This window comes from Eumetopias jubatus, unplaced genomic scaffold, assembly GCF_037043125.1.
Source record: "Eumetopias jubatus isolate StellerSeaLion01/CBP00866 unplaced genomic scaffold, mEumJub1_p1.0 scaffold_4, whole genome shotgun sequence".
NCBI classification, from domain to species: Eukaryota; Metazoa; Chordata; class Mammalia; order Carnivora; family Otariidae; genus Eumetopias; species Eumetopias jubatus.
This window is the reverse complement of record NW_028274810.1, coordinates 104,443,571-104,467,872: the sequence shown is the minus strand read 5'-3', so window position 1 is coordinate 104,467,872 and position 24,302 is coordinate 104,443,571.

The following is a 24,302-nucleotide window of genomic DNA, read 5'->3' as shown; positions in this document are numbered from 1 at the left end:
TGCTGCGGGAAGCCACATGGTAGGGAGGTGACACCCTCTCCAGGACTGATGGTTACAGGGACAAAAGTGGACCCTGAGTGAGGCCAAGGCCACGTTCTATCTTCCTGCTCAGACCTACCCACTCCATGTCATTTCCTCTACTCCCTTTCAGGTTTCTCATCCCCACTCTCCTGCCCGAATCCAGTCCTTGTCTCAGGCTCGGTTTCACGAGGAGCGCCTTCCCGGCTAGACCTTCCCCTGACATGCTTCCCTGCTTTCAGCATGATAAATCATCACTGGGCCTTTTTAATGCACTTTTCCACATGAACAACAATGTTCAACTGGATGTCAGTCATCAGGCAAACATAATTGGATCGGGAAAATGTTATATTGTGAATTAAGTTGACTGATGGGGAAATGTCAGTTTTATTAACATTCTTCCTTCAGATGATAATTTTGTATCCATAAAGATGAATAACAAAAGAGTTACAGAAGGCGTCAACTTGGAAGATGGAGTCCTTTTAATCAAGTCTGCTTTTCCTTCCTTTCTTCCTTCAGTTTTTAAATATTTGATCTCTCTGTGGGGAACTGTTTCCATGTTGTTGGCCTGGGATTGGGAAGAACATCCCCAGAGCAGACTGTCTGGCCTAAAGCCAGTTCAGTGTACGCTGTCCGGACGCTGTGTGTGGGGACACTGTGGGGGGGGGGGGGGTGGCACCGGCATGCTCCCGTGCGAGTCCTGAAGGGGGCTGAAGATGGTGGAGGGAGTGGTGCTTGGCATCAGCAGCTGGGCTGATGGGACCCCAGTCAGCCCCTCACCAGTGTTACCTTCCAGGAATGCACTCCCTGTAGTTACAAGACTTTGACACTGGCTTCCAGTTCCCTTTTCCTGTTTTGGTTATCCTGCAGAATATGCTGGAAGGCTCTGGCATCTCCTCCCGCCTGGCTCTTGCATGACTCCTTACTGAGTAGTCCCCCACCTGCTCATGCCTCTCTGGGAACACCTTCCCCTCAAAGCGGTTTGGGCCCTGCTTTTAAAGGTGGGACCTTATGACACTCCCCAGCTTCCACTCTTGAAGAGGACGTGCTTCTGAGAAAACAACTTTCTGTTTCTCCAGGAAGGAGTGCAGGTAATTGTGCCCTCAGGAAATGAGGCCCCTCTGCACGCTGGTTCGCGGTCTGTCCTGGAACCATCAGCCCCCAGGACGACGGCAAGGGAGCTGTTCTCTGGGCCCCAACCCCATGAGGCCAGTGTGTCCTCTGCGGATCAAAGGGCTTCAGGGATTTGCTGAGAGTGACACATCTTGCATTTGGTGGGGTTCAGATTTAAACGCAGAACAATCTTTCCCTCTGGTGTCCAGTCACACAACCGTCCATGAGTGTGTTTGAGAGAATGGATGTGTGTGTGTATGTGTGTGTGAGAGAGAGAGCGAGAGAGAGACCCTGCTAGTCAGGGTCTATTGGAACATCTGGGATTCTGTCCCTTCTTGGGAACAAGCAAGTCACAGGAGAACCCCATGCAGGCAGGCACCACTCGGATGAACCCAGAGTGGCATCTCCCTCGGGGGCATCAGAGACGGGATGTGGGTTTCCAGCAGGCACACGGAACATTTCACCTAGATTGGTGATATTCTGGGTTTTAAGATAACTGCTGGGTTCATTACCTTATGCTTTTGCATGTAGGAAGTTTCCGTGTAGAAAGCTCAATCGGGCTACTGTCAGCAAATTGAACTGTCCACAGTGGTCACAGTCCTAATGATTTTGAGAAAAAAATCCAGCCCTTTGGTTGAAGGTACTTACAGATGGCTTAGGTTCAAATCTGTCTTTCACCCTCGGTCAGGCATGCTCCCATTTCGGTAGAGTCCACAGGTGATGTGCTCTTGGCTCAATGCGGTGCAGCGATTTCTATCTGCCCCTTTAGCACACTGACCTCCTAGCGTGGGCACAGGACTCAGTTGTTGGCGGTGCAGAGAGAGGCCCCTGCGGAGGGCTGAGCTCACACTCTGGCCGGGCAAAGGGAATAGGAGTCTTTGAAATCCCGTATCCCCACGTCTGGGGCCTCCAGCTTTTCGGTGTGTAAGGACCCCCAGCAGGAGGAGGTCTGAGCTGATTACCGTGAGGTCCAGATCTCACACATGTAGGACAATGACGGCTTCCTCGCCAGACAACTTAAGCCTCTGCCCTGCAGCCAGACAGCCTGAGGGTAAAAGGTGACCGGATTTATCTTCCTTTTTATTTTCAGGGGATGCACTAGGTTTACCGCTCCTCGGATGTGATGGCACACCCCTTGCTCCCTTCCTTTCTGTAGGATCCCACACCCTTGCCCATCAGTGACCCCCTGTGCCCTCTTGAGAGAGGAGTGTTCTCCCCTGTGCCGATATGGGCTGTGGCCAAGTCACACATGTGGCCGAGGGAATCTGAGTAGATTCAGGGGTTATCTTATCAAAGACGCTTTCAGGGGTGCCCAGGTTTCCAGTGCTGGTCCTGCTCTGCCCTCGTGCCAGGGGGACCCGTCAGGGAAGGAAAAGACACAGGAGACAAAGCTGTGCTGACCCAGAAAGGGAGAGAAACCTGTCTGCTTTCCGAGCCATGAGACTTGGGTTGTTTTTGACGGCAGCCTTCCTTGGTAAGGGCTGGCTCGTGTAGCCGCCTTGTCCCCAAATCCTCATCTGGGACACAAAGTCTGAAAATCCTCCTGTGAAGATGCTCTGGACCCATGCAGATCCAGGCAGTGGAGGTTTTTACCGAGAAACAATGACCGGAATCCACAGCCAAAGCCCCCTGCTATTTGCTGAGAGGGGGACAGCTTCAATAATTAGCTGCCCAGTGCACATTTCTCAGTCTGAAATGTTTGTGGAGCGTCACACACCCTATAAAGATACTGTCACAGCCTGTGACATATGTGTTGGAATGTTGGCAGGACAGAATGATCAGAAACCAAGCATAGAAACAACCCCATTTGCTGGCTTTCTTCCTGGCGAGTTCTTGGGGCCAGTCCAACCCTGCCCGTCTTAGTTCAGACGTTGGTGTGCCGCACTGTAACAGACGTGCTGGAGTCTCTCTCACCGGTCACCTCACCCGGTCCTCCTCACATCACTGGCAGGTGGGCAGGACAGATCGCATCCCCCTTTTAGACTCGAGGGACTGGGAATGAGGGAGGATGAGTGGCTTTATACCATCCAGGAGACCATGGAGCTCTGATGGAACTGCACTTGCTGGTTATAAATTCCACATTATTTATATTATGTCCGTGCTTTTCAACGTGTGTTCTGCAGAAGGCTTCTTACACCGATTATAAAAGATGTTCTCTGAATACAGGGCATATGTTTAAAACTACGGGGAACGCGAGGCTCTGTGAAACGAGTTTTCCCATCATGGGGCTGCTCAGAGCCTTGTCGTGCTTTTGTGCATCGTGCATCTCAGAAGAGGGGCTGCCACACTCGGGCCGAATGGATTCGGGTCTCCACTCTTACTCTCTTGCAGTAGTGTCCTATGTCAGTGTGGCAGCTGCCCACGCATGTCCCTTCTGTGGCCATGTGACTTGCTTTGGCCCATGAGTTATTCCAGGACATGAGCAAGTAGGGTTTGCCCTCTTTCACTGCGAGAAAAAAAACCACCTTGGGTAGCTGCTAGTCCAAGCAGGATGCAAGACCTGTGGATAATACCAGGACCCAGCCAGCTTGGGATCCAGCCCAGCTGAGGCCAGGCAGACTCTGCCCGACCTGTGGACACACGGTCAGTAGATGCCACTGAGCTTGAGTTCTGGGTGGCAGTCCATGCAGCACTGTTAACAGCAGTAGGCAAGATAAGAATGCAGTGTTTCTTTTTTGACCATAGAACCCTTTGTTTGTTGAGTGCTTGCAGAACAGGCTTGGAGCAAATCCTGCAATCCACCTCGGAGCTCTGCCGGGAAATCATGCTCAGACCTGCTGACCACAAGGCAGACCGTTTGGAGGGCTTCTCAGCTTGCTGGCATCCCGATGGCGTGGGTCCCAGGGGGTGAGGTGACCCGGCACTAGTGCTCATTTTAGAAATGTTGGGGTACCATGTTATATCCTGCCACCTCTCCCAGGGGCCTTTCACATCTTCCCGCTACAAGCCTGCCAGGTGGTGGATCTCTGTGACATCAGGACAGCCAGCAGAGAGATGGCCACCCGCATGGCAGTGCCTTCCAGTCTTGCTGTGATCTGACCAGGCAGTCGGCATTGCCCAAATTTATGGGAAAGTCTTTATTCCAGCAAAAGGTGAGTATTTTCTTGCTTTAGCCAGGGTAAGAAATCATGGGAGAAGCCCCAATAACTCAAAACAGATGAAGTGTGACCTATCTAAAATTTGTAATCCATCAACCCTGCCACTCCCCGGCAACCTTTTTCCTTCCAGCTCAGAGGGAGGTCATTTTTCAACCATTCAAAGCACCTTCAGACTTGCCATGTCCCCAGCTTTGGAGAAGGGCAGGTTGGGTTGAAAGACTGAGCAGGAAGAGCAGTAATGTCACTTCTTTTCTGCCCCAGTCCTTAAAGAGGCAGGGAACACTGGCCCCCACCTCCTGTATCGATCTTTTGTTCTTTTCATGGGGTGGCGGTGGCATGTTGGAAAGAGGGTGGGGAGAACTGGATGCTTTATCCTGAGAACAATGTTGTGATGTAAGCACGGCCAGCTGGCTTCTCCTCGTCCTCAATGCCCCTTTAAGACGTGACACAGAGAATGAGACCCAGAGTGAATAAGAACAGGGACGTGAGGGGCCATGATGGGCACAGAGCATCCACAGAGGCTGGTGAAAGGTCTCGTGTACAGAGTCTTAGTAAGGTTTGTTTTTTTGTTTTTATTCTGTTTTCCCTTCAAAATGAATTTGTTTTGTCTTAAGAAGAGGCACCGTAAGGTAAGTCTAACATTTTCTGTGTATATTTCCTGGGTAGGATCTGAAATAAACAAACATGAGTTGATTGTTCACCATACCAACAAATTGCTTGAAGCTTGAGGAACCTAAAATAAGAAAATCCAAGGTGCAGAACAGATAAACGTTTGGCACTCACTACCTTGTGAGGGAATATGTGATAAGTACATAAACCAGACGCTAACAACTGTGGCTCACAGGATAAATCCGGCCCTCTCCCTATTTGTATAAATAAAGATTTATTGAAACACAGCCACATCCATTCATTTCTGAATCATGTGTAGCTGCTTTCATGCTACAATGGTGAGCTGAGTAGTTGCCACAGAGACCACTTGGCTTACAAAACCCAAAATATTTACCATCTTGCTCCTTCCAGAAAAAGTTGCTGACCCCTGGCATAAACAGATTCTTAAATAGAATTCCTGGATCTGAAGTGGGCTTCTAAGATACATGGGTTTCTGAGGGTAATGTCGAGAAAGTCAGCTAACCAAATTTTTCACCCTCAGTTCTCCTGAACTGGATATGAGGCTGACCTATGAATGAGGGAGCTGACCTTAGCAGGTGCTGTTGGCACCCCATCCTGCAGGCACAGTCTAGCCATGGACAGTGTCCAGAGAACAGGAGCAAGGGGTCATTATACCGCCAGGAGTAACCCTCAATCCATGGCAGTTGAGTCAGTACACATCTGTGGGACAGTCCTGAGGCCAGGTTTCCCTGGCCTCCTCTGCAGAATGGAGCCTTACAGGAGAACCTATTCGTCACCGCATACTTTGTTTGACCCTTCCCCTCCCCAACTCTCTATTTCCCCACCTGTGCTTCCTGGTTCATCTGGCAGGCAAACTATCTGTTCCTAAGACTTGTCATGGGATAACCAACCTAAGAAGCTAATACTTAACCGATACTTACTCTGTGCCAGGTTGTGGGGAAATTGCTTCCACAGGAATAGTGTGTTTTACTTTTTCTCTTCAAACCTTCACCCTGAAAACATCTCGGGGGGAACCAGTTGTAGGCAGAAGAACAGCCAGCAGTGGGGGCAGATACAAGTTTGTCAAAGCCTGAAACTTGTTCAATTTTCAATACCCTCTTTAGGAAAAAGTATGAGGGAACATGCATATTTATTTATGATAAGAAAACTGATCATGAGAAATCACAAAACTTAAAAAGGTGATAAATGCAACAAACATCACAAAACTAGACAAATCATGTAGTTATATAGTGCGACCAGCTGACCCAGTTCTGGCCTGGTGTCCCCATGTGATAGCTCACTGTGGGGTGTGTTGGTCCAGTGGGCAGTTGAAAGATTCTGGGAGACCTTGTTCCGCAGGGACACAACTGTTATGGGATGAGTCATGTCCCCAAAATTCATATGTTGAAGTCATTAGGGTAGAGACTCTTTACAGAGGTGATTAAGGTAAAATGAGCTCATTAGGGTGGGTGTTAATCCAATATAACTGGTGTCCTTATAAGAGGAGGAGATCAAGACCCATGCACAGAAGGATGACCGTGTGAGGACATAGGGAGAGGATGGCCGTGCACATGCCGGGGAAGGAATCCTCAAGAGGAACCAGCCCTGCGGACACCTGGATCTTGAAAACTAATTTCAACTGTTTCAAGCCACTCAGTTTGTGGTACTTTGTTACAGCAGCTATAGCAAACTAATATTCTAGCAATAACTAAACAATACAGGGAAGGGAGTGCTCTGTGGATCTGGTCACTGGAAGGAACTATAGGTTTTCCCAGTGCAATTTCCCCTTGCTGGATCCCTAGTCATGGCAACCCCATCAAGACCTGAGCCAGGGTCAAGGGTGTGACAAGGAAATTGGGTGGAAAGAGGCAGCCAAGAAGGACCTGAAACTTCATCTTCTCTGGCTTCCTGGAAAATCCATCAGCCATCCCAGCTCAGAGGCCACCACATTTTCAAGAGACCGTGGTCCTTGAAGGACCAGTTCCAAGCAGAACACCACATCTGAATGCTCTGCCTCCTTCCCAAGGTGTCACCCAGGCAGATGCCGGACATAATGTAGCATGCTCTGCAGTTCTGGACACTGTCTCAGACCCAGACAGCTCTAACCACATACCCACTTAAGGTCTTCAGGGGTCCCCTGGAGAACATTTTCATTTTGTCTGATAGTCACACAATTTAGGGGATCCCCCAAAGATGACAGATGCTAGAAAAGCTATAGTAGAATTACAAAAGTACAGGCACTGTCACCTCTACAAAATGAGGGGAAAGAATAACTTTTAAACATGAGTGAAAAAAAGGTCAGAAATCCAAAAGAACAGGAATAAAAATAATAATAGCCCTACATATTAGCATTCTACAAAGCACTTTCCCATGCTAAGGGCATAAACAGATTCCAGAAGGCTTTGCTTAAATTCACTGCGCTTGGGAGACGATTATAATAACCTTATACTGTAATCTCCATTCTACAGGCTCAGAGAGATCAGATAACCGCTCCTCATTGGACATAGCTCGTCGAGAGACAGCCTTTTTACTCTAAATGTTCTCTCCACATTCCTGCTGCAGGCTCAGTGGGGGACCCTTGGGAAAAGGCAGGTGGGACAGATGTCATCCAGAAACAGGCCATTGTGGGCAGAGGGCTGACTCCAAGGAGGATGTGCCCAGAACACGGGAGTTGAGGGGAGTGCATCGAATAGGAGCCCCAGGGTTTGACTCACACAGGTTTTCATCAGTAAGCTGGTTGTCAAACATCTTTTGGATCAGGGAAGTGAGTACTGTCCCATGTGTCCTCTGTGTGAGCTTCTGAGGAGAGACTCATTCCATACCCCTCCCTGGGTGATCCCATGGACCGAGAAGCCCCCCATCCCCAAATCCGCATATCCACTCCAGACCACTCTGCCCAGCTCTGGAATTCCAGCGTCTGCAACGGTCTATCTGAATTTCCACATGAATGACTTCCAGGCAGAAGACTTCTCAACGTCTCAATATGTCCTTCCCACTCATCCCCGTGGGATGTACACCACCTGCTCCTTTCCCAGGGAGTTCCATGTTGGGAAATGATAACTCAGCCGATGGCTCATTCAGAAACCTGGGAGGTACCCCTGACCCCTTTATCACCTTTATCCCACACACCTGACCCACCTTCAGATCTTGCTGATTTTACCTCCAATTATGTCTCTGTGATGACTTAACTTCTTTCCATCTTCACAGCCAGCCACTGACTGATTTTGATATTTGTCATTAAATATGCATGAATCTTTGCAAAGTACACATCATTGTTTGATCATGCACTATAAATGTCCTTTCGTTTCTTCCTATTTCCCACCTCAGGTGTCAGTGTTCAAGATCTCTCACTGTCTGGTCCATTGCTGGCAACTGGGGATTTCCACCACCATCTACTCATCCATTCCTCTCATGATGAACAACTAGTTTGTTTCCAAACCCCACTACCACAGAAAACTTCTCAGTGAGAAACTTCTGAGAACTTCTAAGATCTTACTTCTGGTGTGGGGCAGCTGGGTCATAGATGCCCCCTTTTCCATTGGGTGGTTTGTCTCCTTCTTGATTTGTAGCAGTTTTATACTGACCTGATATGAACTCTCTGATGGCTGCAGTGTGGCAGACTGTCACAGTCCATGAAGGCTGCTATAACAGAACACCACATATGGGGAGGCTTAGAAACAACAGACATGCAATTTCTCACCATTCTGGGAGCTGGAAGGCCGAGATCAAGGTGCTGGCAGATTTGGCGTCTGGTAAGAGCTCTTGTCCAGGTTCACAGATACATGTCTTCTGTGTCCTCACTTGGTGAAAGGTGCAAGGCTGGTTTCCAGGGTCTCTTTCATCAGGGCATGAATCCCATCCATGAGGGCTCTACCCTCATGACCTAATCACCTCCCCAAAGGTGCCACCTCCAAACACCATCACTTTGGGAGTTGGGTTTAAACATATGAATCTTGGGGGGAATACAATCATTCAGTCTATACAGTGGACTGTATGTGTTCCCCCCAAATTCATATATTGAAACCCTAACACTCATTTTGGCTATATTTGGAGATGGGGCACTAAGGAAGTAATTAAGCTTAAATGAGGTCATGGGGGTGGGGCCTGATTGTAGGTTAGTGTCCTAACAAAAAGAGACACCAACACCAACACCGAGCACTCCCTGCCTTCCTCTCTCCCTCCCTCCATGCATGCACACACTCAGGACAGGCCATGTGAAGACTTAAGAAGGCAGCCATCTCCAAGCCAGGAAGTGAGTTGTCACCAGAAACTGACCATGCCAGCACCTTGATCTTGGACTTCCAACCTCCGGAACTGTGAGAAAATACATTTCTGTTATTTAAGCTCCCCAGTCCATGCAATTTTGTTAGGATAGCATGAGCAGACTAAAACATGTGGGTTACAAACATCTTATATCCCCACTTTTATGATGACATCAATTGTAAGATTATTTTGTAAGATAATCTTCTAAGAAATCTCTTACTCAAATGTAGTCAAACATATCAATCCCTTCTTTTATGGTTTGTCATTTGCATCTTGTTTAAAAAATCCTTACCAATCTGATGTCATATAGATAGTCTCCCGTGTTCTGTTTTGTTTTTTAAGAAATTGCATTGTCGGTTTTTCATATTTAGGTGTTTAATCCATGTCAAATTTATTTCTGTGCATATGACACAGAGGAATGCTTCTTCCCCCAGACTCATGAGTTCTGCCCACAGGAGAAAACTCTATTTGGTGATCCTCTGACCTCTTTCCACGCTTGACGCCCTCCGCCACTGAGAGAGGAAAGGTGTATCTGATTGGCAAGTCTGGGAAGCAGCCCACTTCAGCAAATTCCTTCTGGCTCTACTGAGTTATTACTGCACCCTCAGCACACCCATCCCTCCCAACCGGAGGGAGGCCTGCCCTGTCTGGAGGTCTCTGCAACTGGATGGGAGGCCTTTCTGTGCCTGGATGCAGGAGCAGAGCTGTTTGCTCTGACTTTAACTCACATCCTGCGTTTTAGCCCTTACTAATAACAGAGGTGCTATTGTAGCCTTTTAAAAAAGCTGGGTTCCATAGCTTGATTTCCATCTCAGTGTTTTCAGAGGCCAGGAGAGAAAAGAAGTGCTGAAATTCTGTTTTCTGAAAGATCCCAGCGGTTGAAGGGCAGCAGTCATGTGTTGCTGGATTCCATCACCTTCTCTCTCGGCACCATGGCGAGACCCTTCTTAACCGGCTGGACTGTAGAGACGCTTCGGTCCCGCACGGCCTTCCCAGTGGCAGGTGGGTTTGCTCCTGAGTTCTGTCCTCCCTGCCACCCCACACAGTGACTTGGACACTGGTCTTTGCCTCCAGAAAAGAACCATTCCCAACCTTGTGCTCTTTCTCTTCTGAAAATGTTCTTAACTCTTCCCACTCTTTATTCTTCCATACAAGTCACATAGTAGGTTCGTTAAGGTCTGTGAAAAATTACTGCAATTGCCTTGACTTTATAGATTAATTTGGGGAGGATTGACAATTTTTATGACATTCTATCTTTCTTCTCTAGTTATTTAGGATTGCTTTCATGTCTACCAACAAAAGTTATTTATCTGTGTGAATGTCTTGCACATTTTTGTGGGATGTATTCTCAATACCTTGTATTTGTTTCCTATTGTAAATGATGTTTTTAAAAAGTGTCCTATTTGTTATTGTTTGTCACTGGACTAAAGGCACACTGCCATTTTGAGGGATGAACCTCGGAACAAGAAGCTGTACAGAGGTCTCTCATTTATACTCTGAGTTGATCTCTGTTCTCTGGAGCTATCTTTGTGCCAGTCACCACTGTGAATAATGATGGTTTGTGTTTCTTCCTTTCCAATCCTTGTAACGTTGATTTCTTCTTGCGTTGCTGTGCTGGTCAGGACCTCCAGCCCGGTGTTTGAATACAAATACACACCCTTGTCCTGTTTCTGACTTCAGGGTTACCATTGCTGGCATGTCTCTGTAAAGTCTAATGTTTGCCATATGTGCTCTGATGAATATACTTGATCACAGTGGCTTTCATGACCCACACATATGCACATGTATGTACATACACACAACTCTTAATTCTGTGACCAGTACCCATGTACATGTATAAACACACATACAATGGAAACAGACACTGCTCTAAACTTGACTTCTGACTATGTGACTCCTTCCGACATTGTCTATTCTCTTCTCTTCTGCTCTGCCCTGCCTTACCCTACCCTGTCCCGTTCTAACTCACCCTCTCCCGTCCTACCCGACTCTGTACTACCCTACCATATCCTCCCCTCCCCTCCCCTGCCCTGTCCTATCTTATTCCAACCTACCCTGCCCTACCCTACCTTACTGTACCCTACCCCGTCCCGTCCCGTCCCAGCCCAGCCCAGCCTCTCCCATTCTGCCCCTACCCTGACTCTATCCCACCCCACCCTACCCCGGCTTAGCCTAGTCTACCCTGTCTTATTCTGTTCTGTTCCATTCTCTTTCATTATTATTTTCACCAAAAATGATCTCACAACACTAAAATGCATGACAATCCACAGTTTAAAAACAAGGACATTTACAATAGCCAAACAGTGGAAAGAGCCAAGATGCCCATCGACAGATGAATGGATAAAGAAGAGGTGGTATATATACACAATGGAATATTATGCAGCCATCCAAAGGAATGAGATCTTGCCATTTGCAACGACGTGGATGGAACTGGAGGGTGTTATGCTGAGTGAAATAAGTCAATCAGAGAAAGACATGTATCATATGACCTCACTGATATGAGGAATTCTTAATCTCAGGGAACCAACTGAGGGTTGCTGGAGTGGTGGGGGGTGGGAGGGATGGGGTGGCTGGGTGATAGACATTGGGGAGGGTGTGTGCTATGGCGAGTGCTGTGAATTGTGCAAGACTGTTGAATCACGGATCTGTACTTCTGAAGCAAATAATGCAACATATGTTAAGAAAAAAGAAAAAGAAGAAGATAGCAGGAGGGGAAGAATGAAGGGGAGTAAGTCGGAGGGGGAGACGAACCATGAGAGACGATGGACTCCGAAAAACAAACTGAGGGTTCTAGAGGGGAGGGGGTGGGGGATGGGTTAGCCTGGTGATGGGTATTAAAGAGGGCATATTCTGCGTGGAGCACTGGGTGTTATGCACAAACAATGAATCATGGAACACTACATCAAAAACTAATGATGTATGGTGATTAACATAACAATAAAAAATTAAAAAAAAAGAAAAAAAACAAGGACATTGCTTTAGAAGGTTTATAGGATCAGGAAATTCTCTTCCTCTTGTAGGGAATTTATTTCATTTTGTCGCTTAATCATGAATAAGGTTGGGTGTGTAGTATGAGACAGAAAGGGGTTAAGGATGACCCCAGGGATCTGGACCTGAGTCATTGGAGAAGAGGCCTTGTCACCTCCTGAGATGGGTGCTGGGAGCAATGTGTGCTGGGGGAGACAGGAGGGCAGCGGTGTGACATGCCCACCAGACCCCAAGGTAGGGGGTTGAGGCAGCTGGATACAGGAACCTAGGGTGTGGGGGCACAGTTCCTGGTTCTTCCCTGGGCCTCTGTCCCTTCATATGTTTCCACTATGTTAACCACACTTGTGTTTCCCAGTAGGCTGTAGGCCCGTCCCACAAGCTCTCATGTGCTCTGACCTGTTTATAGCAGGATGAGCCTTCAAGGGTCCTGGGTTGTTGAATTGTCTTCATCACAGTTTTGTATTTCCTTTGCAGGTCCTCTGGATGGTGGGGGTGTCCCCCTCCAGGGCAGGATTGGGTTTGCCGATGTCAAACATCACAAAGGCATCACTAGACCACGTTGATAAGATAAGCCTTAACACCTGAACACGGCTCTGAGTAATTTTTTGCTCCACACAGATTTTTTTTTTTTTCTCATCCCAAATCCAGGCAGAGGCATCTGAACTTCCTCATATCTCCTCATACAAATGGGAGTTCATACCATCTCTGAGGTTGCAACAATGAACAGTTGCACTTTATTTGGGGTCTTGGTTCTGGCTCCCCCAATTTGGGTGGGTTTTCAGCCTCATCTGCTGCTGACCTCTTGATGTTAAAGCTCAAGCTCATATTTACAATCCACCTGTCCCCCTCACCTGCCCACCTCACCCATCCCCTTCGCCTGCCTGCTTCATCCAGGAGCAGGAGCCTTAGCTAAGGGCTTGTCATTCTGGCTTTCAGTTCTCTTGTAATGCCCGAAACCAGGGGTGTTTCTTTTCTTGGAAGATTAGATATGTACTTCCATTTTGTTATATTTTATCCAGTATAACTGGGGTTATTACTTGGGTTATTTTACTAAGGTCTGAATGTTTGTGTCCCTCTGTGTGGAGGTGTGGCCTTTGGGAGGTGATTTGGCCATGGAGGTGGAACCCTCATGAATGGGATTAGTGCCCTTATAAGAAAAGACCCCAAAGAGCTCCCTCACCCCTTCGGCCACGTGAGGACACAGTGAGAACACGGCCTTCATTAGACACCACATCTGCCGGTGCTTTAGTCTTAGACTTCCAGCCTCCAGAACTGTAAGAAAGAAATCTCTGTGCTTTATAAGCCAGCTGGCTTATGTTCTGTCATAGCAGCTCAAATGGACTAAGGCCTATCTGGTCTGCCACCTTGCCAGCATCCCAAGTCCTCCAGAGTAATCTTGCCAAACACACATGACTACATACAAAGGTTTTCCCTTTGCCCTTAGGATAAAGTCCCGAATCTTCACATGGGACCCGCCCCTGCCTTCCACTCTCCTTCAGCCTTCTCATTCTTCCTGCTTCCCTAAATGCCCATGGACCCTTCTCATCTCCAGCTTCTCACACCTGCTCTTCTCTCCACATCTGGCTCTAACCTCACCTCCCGCACCTGGTCCTTCACCTGGTTAAGCCTGTTCATTCCTTAGATCTCGTCTGAATGTCATTTCCTCAGGAGAACCATGCATGTCCCCCAAAACTGACATGGCTCCAGTTTCTCCTATAATTACAGACTTGCACCAGACCTTGTGCCATTCTCAGAGCACTTACACAAATGATTATTTAGCAGTAATTTATATACGTAGTAGTTAGTGTCTTGACATGTGTCTGTGATAAGTCTAGGATAATCAGTGATTTAAAGTCTGTCTCACCCACCAGACTCCAAACCCCAGAAAGGGCATCTCCTCCTTTGCTGGATCACCATGCCACAGCTGTGGCTTGGTACTTTGAAGATCAGCAGCACATTGCATGTGTTTGTGCACAAGGGAATGAATGAAATGCAAAGCTGAGTGAGTCTTTTTTTGCATAAAACCCTTCCTCTGCATCACCATCCACAGGATCCAGCCTAGGACACTTGACATAGCATGTAGATCAAAGCTTCATTGAGATATAGTTCACATACCATAAAGCAAAATTCAGTACATCCAGTGTTTTTTAGTGAATTTATAGAGTTGTGCAACCATCACCACTATTTCATCACCCCAAAAGGAGCTATATACCCATCAGCAACCATTCCCCAATCTCCAACTCCTACCAGCTTACTTTCTTTTCTTATGGATTTGCCAGTTGTGGACATTTCACATAAATGGAATCATACAATATATGCTTTTATGTGCGTCTGGGTGTTTTCTTTTTTCACTTAGCATAATGTTTTCAAGGTTCATCCATGTTGGATCATTTCATTTCTTTTTATGGTTAAATAATAGTTCGCTGTGTGGATGTAAGACATTTTGTTTGTCCATTCATCAGTGGATGGACATTTGGGTTGTTTCATTTTGGGGTTATTTTGATTAGTTTTCTAAGGACAGTAGAAAGCTATGCATTTGAATCTGGATTCTGCCACCCATCACTTGCTTCACCTTTCACCCTCTTTCAGAATTGTTTGTGGTGCATAGGACAGCGACACCCACAAGCTCTCTTCAAATAACACAATAAAGCAGATCACCACAAGAAGGTAATGGAGTGTATGAGGTTCCTCCTGTTTCATTTTGTGAGGTTGTTTGTCAGTGTTGTGTGAGTAAATTAATGGTTACTGTCTGCCTGCTCAGTTATAACCTTATTCACTGCAAGATGAAGAGTTAACAGAGGCTTGTAATTAGATATTAAACTGCTAACAAATTAATTGCAAATTATGAGATCTATTATTAATAAAGGAGAATCCAGGATAGTGTGAAGGAAGTGTTTTATACTAGAGAAGTGGATGTGTGTGTTTGTGTGTGTGTGTGTATTTATTTATTTTTACCAAAAGATCTGTGCTTTTCAACAGCACTAGAATGTAGGCAAGGTAAGGTTACCTCTGGAACCTTAACATTATCATCCTCACTGCTGGAAGGCTGCACTCTGAATTCTTCCTTTCTTGACTAACTGCTCTGCTTATTCTAAGATTTTGTCTAGATGCCTCTTCCTCCAGGATGCCTTCTCTGTTTGCTTTCATGGCACTGGAATTTCCGCTGCCATGGTGCTTGTGTTTCTGCTTGCCTCCCCCACCCGGTTGGGGCTACATGATGTAAGCATCATGCATATTTATACTGGTATGCAACATGATATATATATATAGTATAGGCATTGTGTGTGTAAATACACAATATTGCATATACATTGTGTGTATTTATATATATTTCTAAACAGTATTGTATATTCATTGTGTATGTGTATATATAATATTATATACATTGTGCACAGACACATATATACAGTGTATGTACAATATACACTTATCTTACTGATTTTGTCCCTCCAGGGCCTGATACTATGCTGACACATAGGAGGGCATTCACTGCCTAAGTGTATGCTAAGTGTATGAATGACTGACCCTCTCACTGCATAGTGATGGGGTGGAAACATTATTCATCATCCAGATCAGGTCTGTTGAGAGTAAATATGGTGCTCTCACAGACCATGCTTAGAACCACAGGGAGCTGTCTGTGGTGATGCTGGCTGGCAGGAGTCAGGTATGGGATGGAGGTTAGCCAGAAAGGCATACCTTAGGGAAAACTTTTAAATAATTTGTTCAGACCCATGGAGATGGAAATACAGAGTTTTTTCATATTGTTCACTCAAAATTTGCTATGATCCACTGGATGATCCTATCTCTGAGCACTCTCACCCTATAGATCAGAGGTTAGCAAACTATTGTCCATGGGCCAAATCCATCATTTGGCACCAATACTTGCTTTTTGAAGAAAGTTTTATTGAAACACAGCCATACATAACATACATTTCTTTACATATTATCTATGTCTGCTTTCAAACCATAATGGCAGAGTTGAAATGTGGTGACAGGGACCTGGATGGCTTTCAAACCAAAAATATTTATTACCTGACCCTTTATAGGGAAAGATTGCTGATTATACAAAGCTCTCTAGATGGTACAAACCTCTAGAAACCCAGAATGCACTCTTCATATAATGCCAGCCTACAGTAGCTGATCCCAAGGCAATTGGGTGCTGCCAGACACGGCCAGGGTCTGGCCTTTGCAGGGGACAAAACCCTTTTCATCCACCCTGTCAGGCTGGCTTAGGGCTGAGGCCCATGAATCAAACTGATAAGACAGACTAACAGGGGGAAAGGTTTATTACCATGCACACGAGGACCTCATAGAAAAGGAACTAAGGACCCAATGAGGCAGTTAGATACAGGGGCTTATGTACCATTTTAATCAAGGGTGACAAATTGTGGAGAAGAGACAAGGCAAAGGAAAAGGGCTGCAGGCTTCTAGGGGTGGCGAATTGTGGTTCGGTACGGGGGAAAGTAATGGGGGACAAGGGTTATTTTAACAAGGTTGGTTTGCGCAGGCTCATCTTGGTGACATGTTTGTCTTTGGTGATAAAGGTTGTCCTTCCCTTCCGGGTAGGAGAGAGGAGGACATCTTACAAGGGGAATTTATGTCCGGCTTTTAGGCAGGTGGGGGAGGGCGGAGGGTTTCTCCTGCGTCTGCTATTTCTTAATTGCCTTCAGCTCAAAATACCCTTTTTTTTTACCAAAGTGGCATATTTTCAGGTGGCATTTTCTGATCCCCTTCTTCATCCTATGACTTCCTGGTTATAAGAGGTACCAATGTCTGCTGTGACCAAAGCAAATTACCTGTCCTTCCCTGCCTCAGTTTCTTCCTGTGCCAACACAGGCAGGGCCACCCTCCCTGTCTACCAGGAAGCCTGCTGGGGCAGTCAAGGAGGCAATGTCAGAAACAGCTTTGTAAAATGTGCTGCACAAATGCAGTGGAATCCTGGCCCTGGGTGGGCCCCAGGGAGGGGGCGGTGGCTGGCCTCCCAGAGCTCAGTCCAAATGGGTAACTGCTCACTGCACTTAAGAGCCCCCTTGTTCTCACTGAAGATAAAAGGAAAGTTTCCAGGGATCCTTTGTTCATGCAGTGGGTTTGAATTTGCCAATGGCTGAATTTCCCTGCGGGACACAGGGCTAATTGTGAAATGGCTTTGGAGTTAAATGTTCAGTTATTCTTGAAGATTGCGGCGGGATTTGCATTTGAAATGCATTGCCTGGCTGTGAATGTGAATGCTTGGAGGGGTTGGCTTTAAGAGTTCTGGGCTCTAGTACAGTCTCTGGTAATTTTCCATTCCTGCGATGCCCCTCACCCGGGGCTGGGGAGAACTGTCTCCAGCAGCCTGGACTTACTGGTGGGTCTACAGAGAATTCTTGATTTGGAAACAGGAGAAAGAGAGCCAGACTAAAAATAAAGCCGCGTTGTTAAGTGCACATGGACTATTTGTGAAGAAGTCCGAGTCTTTTGAGGTAAAAATCAATTTATGAAGAAAAAGAAAGTTCACACCCCAGAAAGTTGCTTGCTCTGCTCACTCTGGGATTGTATTTGCATGGAAGCAAACTCCCCAGTAGCGCTTCATGAAGAGTGGGGATTACCATTGGATTTGCATGCTTTTTGTACATTCAATTTCCAGAGACATTTAAATGAATTGCCTGATTAAACCTTAGTCAATTTACTTTTTTTTTAATTTATTTTTTTAAGTCACTATTTTTAAGGTGGAAAGCATCTAAGACTTGGCATGGAATAGTAGCTGATGATGGCACTTCATCTATTGTGTATAACCATGGGTATCAATTTCCCCTATGAAAGGAAAATTAAAATGGATATTATAGATGTTTTAAAATTATGTATGAGAAATTATTTGCAAATCATACATTTGGTAAGGGCTTAATATCCAAAATATATAAAGAACTCATACAACTCCATAGCAAAACATAATTCAATTAAAAATGAGCAGAAGAGTAAATACCCAGTAGTGCAATTGCTGGGTCGTATGGTAGCTCTATTTTCAACTTTCTGAGGAAAAAAAAAAAGCAGAAGAACTGAATAGACATTTTTCCAAAGAAGACAACCGGATGGCCAACAAATACATGAAAAAATGCACAACATCACTCATCATCAGGGAAATACAAATCAAAACCATAGTGAAATACCACCTCACATCTATTAGAACAACTATCAGCAAGAAGACAAGAGATAACGAGTGTTGGCGAGGATGTTGAACAAAAGGAACCCTTGCCCACTGTTGGTAGAAATGTAAATTATTGCAGCCACTGTGGATAACAGTATGGAGGCTCCTCACAAAATCGAAAATAGAATCCAGCAATCTCTCTTCTGGGGTATTTAGCTGAAGGAAATGAAAACAGGATATTGAAGAGATATCTGCACTCCCATGTTCATTGTGTCATTGTTCACAATAGCCAAGTTATGGAAGCCACCTAAGTGTCCATCAGTGAATGAGTGCTTAAAGAAGATGCAACACACACACACACACACACACACACACACACACACACACACACACACACTGGAATATTATTCAGTCATGAGAAAGATGGTAATCCTGCTGTTTGTGACAATGTGGATGGATCTTGACTTTATGCTAAGTGAGATAAGTCAGGCAAAGAAAGACACACACTGTATAATATTACTTATACATGGATCTAAAAAAGCCAAACTCAAAGGCACAGAGAGTGGGGTGGTGGTTAGCAGGGGTTGGGGGCAGGGGTGGAAAAATGGGGGAGATATTGGCCAAAGGGTATAAGCTTCCAATTATAAAATTAGTAAGATCCAGGGATCTAATGCACAACATAGTGATTATAGTTAACCATACTGTATCGTATACTTGAAAGTTGCTAAAAGAGTAGATCTTAACTATTGTAATCACAGGAAAGAAATGGTAATTATGTGATGTATTGCAGCCATTAGCTAACACTGTGGTAATAATCATTTTGCAGTATATAAGTGTATCAAATCAGTACATTGTCTAGCTTAAACTTACACAATGTTATATGTCAATTATATCTCATGAAAGCTGAAAAAAATTTTTAAAAATATGCATTATTACTCTATCTCTTGAAGGCTGGCCCCACTGAGAGGTCAACTGGCCCCAGAGTACAGTGGAGTCTATAGGTTTGTGCCAACTGTGGGATGCAATGCCTGGATTTAATTCCACTTCCTGGAAGCAAGAGTGCTAGAGACTGAATGTTTGTGTCCCCCCAAATTCACATGTTGAAATCCTAACCCCCAGTGGGACAGTACTATGAGGTAGCAACTGTGGGAGGTGATTAGGTCATGAGTGTGAGCTCTCATGATGGGGGTTAGTGCCCTATCAAAGGGGCCCCAGAGAACTTCCCTCCCCTTCTACCACATGAAGACGCAGCAACAAGACAGTTGTCCATGAACCCAGACTGGGGCTCTCGCTAGACACAAGATCTGCTGGAGATTTGATCTTGGACTTCCAGCCTCCAGAGAAAGAAATGTTTGTTGGTTTAAGCCACTCAGTCTGTGGTGTTTTTGTTATAGCAGCCTGAATGGACTAAAAGCATGACTTTTGCCAGGTACCCAACTTCTCTGTGCCTCAGTTTCCCTTTTCATACATTGTGACAGAATGCGCTCACCTCATACATTTTTGTGACAATGGAATGGGGAGATCCACCTAAAAATGCTAAGCAAGAGACCTACTATGCACCGGGTACTGTGCTCAGCTTATCTTTATTGCTCCTTGATTCCATTTACCACCCCCCCCATCCCCAATCCCATGATGGAGGAGACTTGAGGAGGACCTGTGCTGTTTTGATCCCTGTAACCCTGAAGCCTGGCACACAGTAGGCCTTCATAAACTCTGAGGTTGAAGTGCACGGGGTGCTTTGTGGGTGGTTTCCCTCCATGGTCTCTTAGGACCTTTGCATCAGGCTACAGTTAACCCAAGTCTCGTTGGGATCAAAGGTCACTTGAGAAGCCATTGGTTGGTGCTTGCAAAGCTAGGTGGCATTAATTCTGACCCCTGACTGCCTGGAATGGGCTTAGAAATCATAAACTGGGCTTTCCTTAAGTCTGTTTTGAGTCAGTTAGCGCTGTCCATGGTGCTGTCGATGATGGGGACTGAGAGCTTTGCCGATGATGAGGCTGTGAGTGCCTCAAAGGAAAGATGTGGCCTTCTTGCCTTCTGTTTGCGTGCCTTTTGGTGACATTAGAACTTGTCTAACAGTGGGGCTGGGCATGGAGCACATGGTGGCAACATGATTATTAATTGAATTCAGGCCCACCAACAGGTAGAAGAAGAGGGTGGAGGATTTGGGGGTGGTTACGGGCAGGTGATGGGGACTTCCCCCAGGTTAGTGCAGAGCTGGAGGCCCCACCAACCTCTGCAGCGTGCCATGGTGCCATGATGAGTCCAGCAAGGTGTCTGGAACATGTGAGCTGTGCTGGGCACCAGGATGGCTCTGTAGCTTCTGCCCTCCCAGCCCAGGTAAGCCTGAGGTCTCTGCACACAGGCTGGGGCACACTCCCAGGCCTCCCTCTGGATCTCTCGCCAGTCCTCCTTCTCAGGCTTGTGCAGCTTGGTAAATGCCAGGGTTCCTCAGGAACTGGGCCTCTGGACTCTGCTCTTCTCATAGCACGCGCTGCCCGCAGTAACCTGTCCACTTCCAGCCTTCAATTACACGACTGACCGAAGTGTACACTGTGAAAACCACCCAGATGAGAACAAGCGGATTCTATTTACTCAGGGTCTGCTATAACAAGGGGGTCAGATTCGGTCCCGATCTCAGCAAAAGTCCCTTGTCCATCACTGTCCAAGCCTGACATTCTGTTCCTGCCCCCTCCCCCTTGTTCTTCTCAACCAAGCCTTCCACATCAGCTCCTGCTGCTGAACCCTCCCCCCCACATCTCTCCTGACCCTAGCCCTCTCTCTCCTAGCTTTCTGTCTTCAACATCACCCAGGAACCTGATGTTGCCTTTCACCTGGACACCCAGGCCAGGTCTCCTTAACACAATCTATCTCCCCTCTGCCCCCAAATCTAGTCTCCTAGTTGCAGGTGGGGCAACGCCCAAAGTGCAGACCTAATGTGTTATTGTCCTGCTCCACCCCCCCACGTACATTAGCCCTCACATGTCAGGGTGGCAGGGGGCACTCTCCCTGCTCAGGAACTTCACCTGCACGGGGGCTGGGAGTGGGAGGGGTTCCTGTACCTTCTCTTCCCCACATACCTGGGTGTGGGTGATGTGGATGACAACTCCTACTCCTTCAAGAAGCAGCTTGGAAGGTCACCCTCTGAGATTTATTCTTCCTATCTTGTGGGGCCCCAGCCCCCTGCTCTGCTCTCAGAGTATTCAAGATGTTACATTACAATGGTCTCATTAGGAAGCCTGCCTCTGGGGTTGGGTTGTGAGCTCCTGGGGGCTCCAGGTAACACCTGTTCACCACTGAAGCTCCAGCACCCAGCATGGGGTTTGCACAGGTATCCATAGTGGGCACTTAATAATTATCTGTTGAAGGAATGGGGCCAGTTTCCAAACTTACACACTGGAATGGTACCACCCACCAGTCTGGGTTATAGCTATATGGGTGAGGAGCATTTAGAGTACTGGGCACTTTTCTAACAATTGGTGAGGGCCTGGTGCCATGCATTTGACTCCTGGTACCAGAAGCTTCCTACCCAGGCCACGGCCAGATGCCACTCTCCCTCCACAGAGCCATGAGCAGCCACTGGTGTGCCCACAAGGACCGTGCCCCTGAGTGAGGATGGGCAGCTGTCTGGTGGAAGGAAGAGCATCAGATTAGGAGCCTAGTGACTTGGGGTCTGTCCCTGGCAGATCAGCTCCAGGGAGAGGGCAGCAACACGTGGGGAGGCGGAAACACGTGTTGTGGAAAGTAAAATGCTCTGCTAATTCCTATGTGTGGGTTAGGTGAACATTATTCCCCTTCTGGGTGTAAATGTTACCATTATTTTATTTGGGGCTTTTTTGTTAAGCTAAAATTCACATAGTGTAAAATTAATCATTTTAAAGTGGACCATTCCACATTTAAATGGAACAATTACATTTAGTTCATTCACAATGTTGTACAACCACTGTCAATTTCCAAAACATCCTTATTGCCCCAAAAGGAAACCTGTACCCATTAGCTATCACCCACACTCTTCTCTACCCCTAGTCTCTGGCAACCACCAATCTTATTTCTGTCTCTAAGGACTAGCCTGACCTGTTCTGGATGTTTTGTATACGTGTGTGGCTTCTGAGACTGGTTTCTTTCATTTAGCGTAATGCTTTCAGGTTTGTCCACATTGTAACGTGTGCTAGTGTTTCATTTCTTTTATGACTGAGTAATCCATTGCATGGACATGCGTCAACTTGTTTGTCCACTTGCTCATCAGTGGGGTTCAGGTTGTTCCCACCTTTGAGTGTTGTGCAGAGTGCTGCAGGTGTTAATTTTATGGTTGAATGAAGATGAGGTACAGCTGGGTCCTGCAGAGGCACTACCATCTCTGGGCACACATAGGGAAGAGAAGCAGGGATGTCCTGGATCCCCTCCTCCCTTATCTTGGTTATGGCATCTTTCCTTGTTTATTCAGCACATTCACCTTCCATATCAGATGGTGTTTAAATAGAGGGGTACCCTGCCTTAAAAGGATGCTTGAGACCTCTACTTCTCTTTGTATCTCTTTTTTCAGCCAAGGAAGCTGAAACCTTGGGAACAGATCAACTGATTCTTTAGTGGCAGAGCTGGGGCTGATTTTCTGAGTATTTCTTGGTTTCTGACTTGACATCAGAACTTGCACTTGACATTTCCACAAGTTTTACCATTTGGACCCTGTTTTGGGGCTCTGTTCATCTTCCCTTTCCATAATAACCAAGATTCCTAATGATGACATGGATTTTCTGGGGATCCAGAAAAGAAGCCTAACCCCCACAACAACATATACGTCAATTGCCCACCACCCTTTTATTGGCCATAACAATGAAAACACAAGTTCCAACCTGGAGAATGTAACTTTCAAGATGGTTTCCATCCACTCAGTGAGTAATTTGTGGTTAGAGTTACTACAGTTACGGACAGGACAGTATGGGAGGTGGTGAGGGCCCTATTCATCTGAGGCATCCAAACAGAGATTGAAGAACCACCGGCCAGGTGTACCGTGCTGAAGGAAGGGGAGGAAATTTTACTTGGACTCCTTCCCTCACATTTTGAAAAAGAGGAAAGTGAGGCACAAAAGTTGTGTCTTGCCCAAGGTCATGGCAGAAACAAGATTCAAATCTTTCCATTTCTAGAGCCCATATTCTTCATGGGTAGTTGCACTTCCTCCACAAACTAAGACTATAATTTCCCATACCATTTTGAAATCTGCTTTTTCATTTAACAAATATATATTACGAATATTTTCCATATATTTGGATATTCTTCAACAACATAATTTTTAAAGCTGTATAGTATTTTATTATACAGGTGTAGTATAATTTATTTTACCCAAGCCTCTCTTCTTCAACATTTAGTTTGTTTCCAATTTTTTCAATGGTTATAAATATTGCTGTGAGTAACATCCCAGTAGATCAATCTTTTTGATTCTCTGTGGTTATTTCCTTCATGTAAAATCTCAAAAGCAAAGTTGCTGGGTCAAAGACATACCATTTTAAAACTGCACACATATTTACAAGGCTGACTGTGAATTCTTATGATCAAAACCGTTTATAAAACCTGCAGGAATTATTATATCAAAGTAGCATTTACTGAACCTGATGTAGTGATAAATTAGGCTTCTGTTTGCACTTGAATTCTGGAAGCAAATGGAGGCAGCAAGGATTAGGAAAATATACCAGTGGCTAGAAAACAGGAATGTTAATACAAGCCCAATTATTGTCATTGTTGGCTTGAAAGGCATTACCTGAGATGATGAATAAGATAATGATGATGATGATGGTGGTGGTGGTGGTGGTGGTGGTGATAGAGATGATATTAATAAAACAATTTCAGGAGGTTTTAACAAATGACAACTATTTATACTCAAAGCTTTATGTGCACGTCTCATTTAATCCTCTCAGAAAACCTATAGGGTCCAGGATTATCACCTTTGGCAGAGATTGCTAATTATATCCCAGCGTCTATTTCCCCCCTTTCCTTTTAGCAATAGAACTCTGCTGTGATATTGTGATTCATAATAAGAAATATATACTTGGTCTTCATCCCAGTTCCCGGGCACGGATCTCTTAAAACCCTAGGAA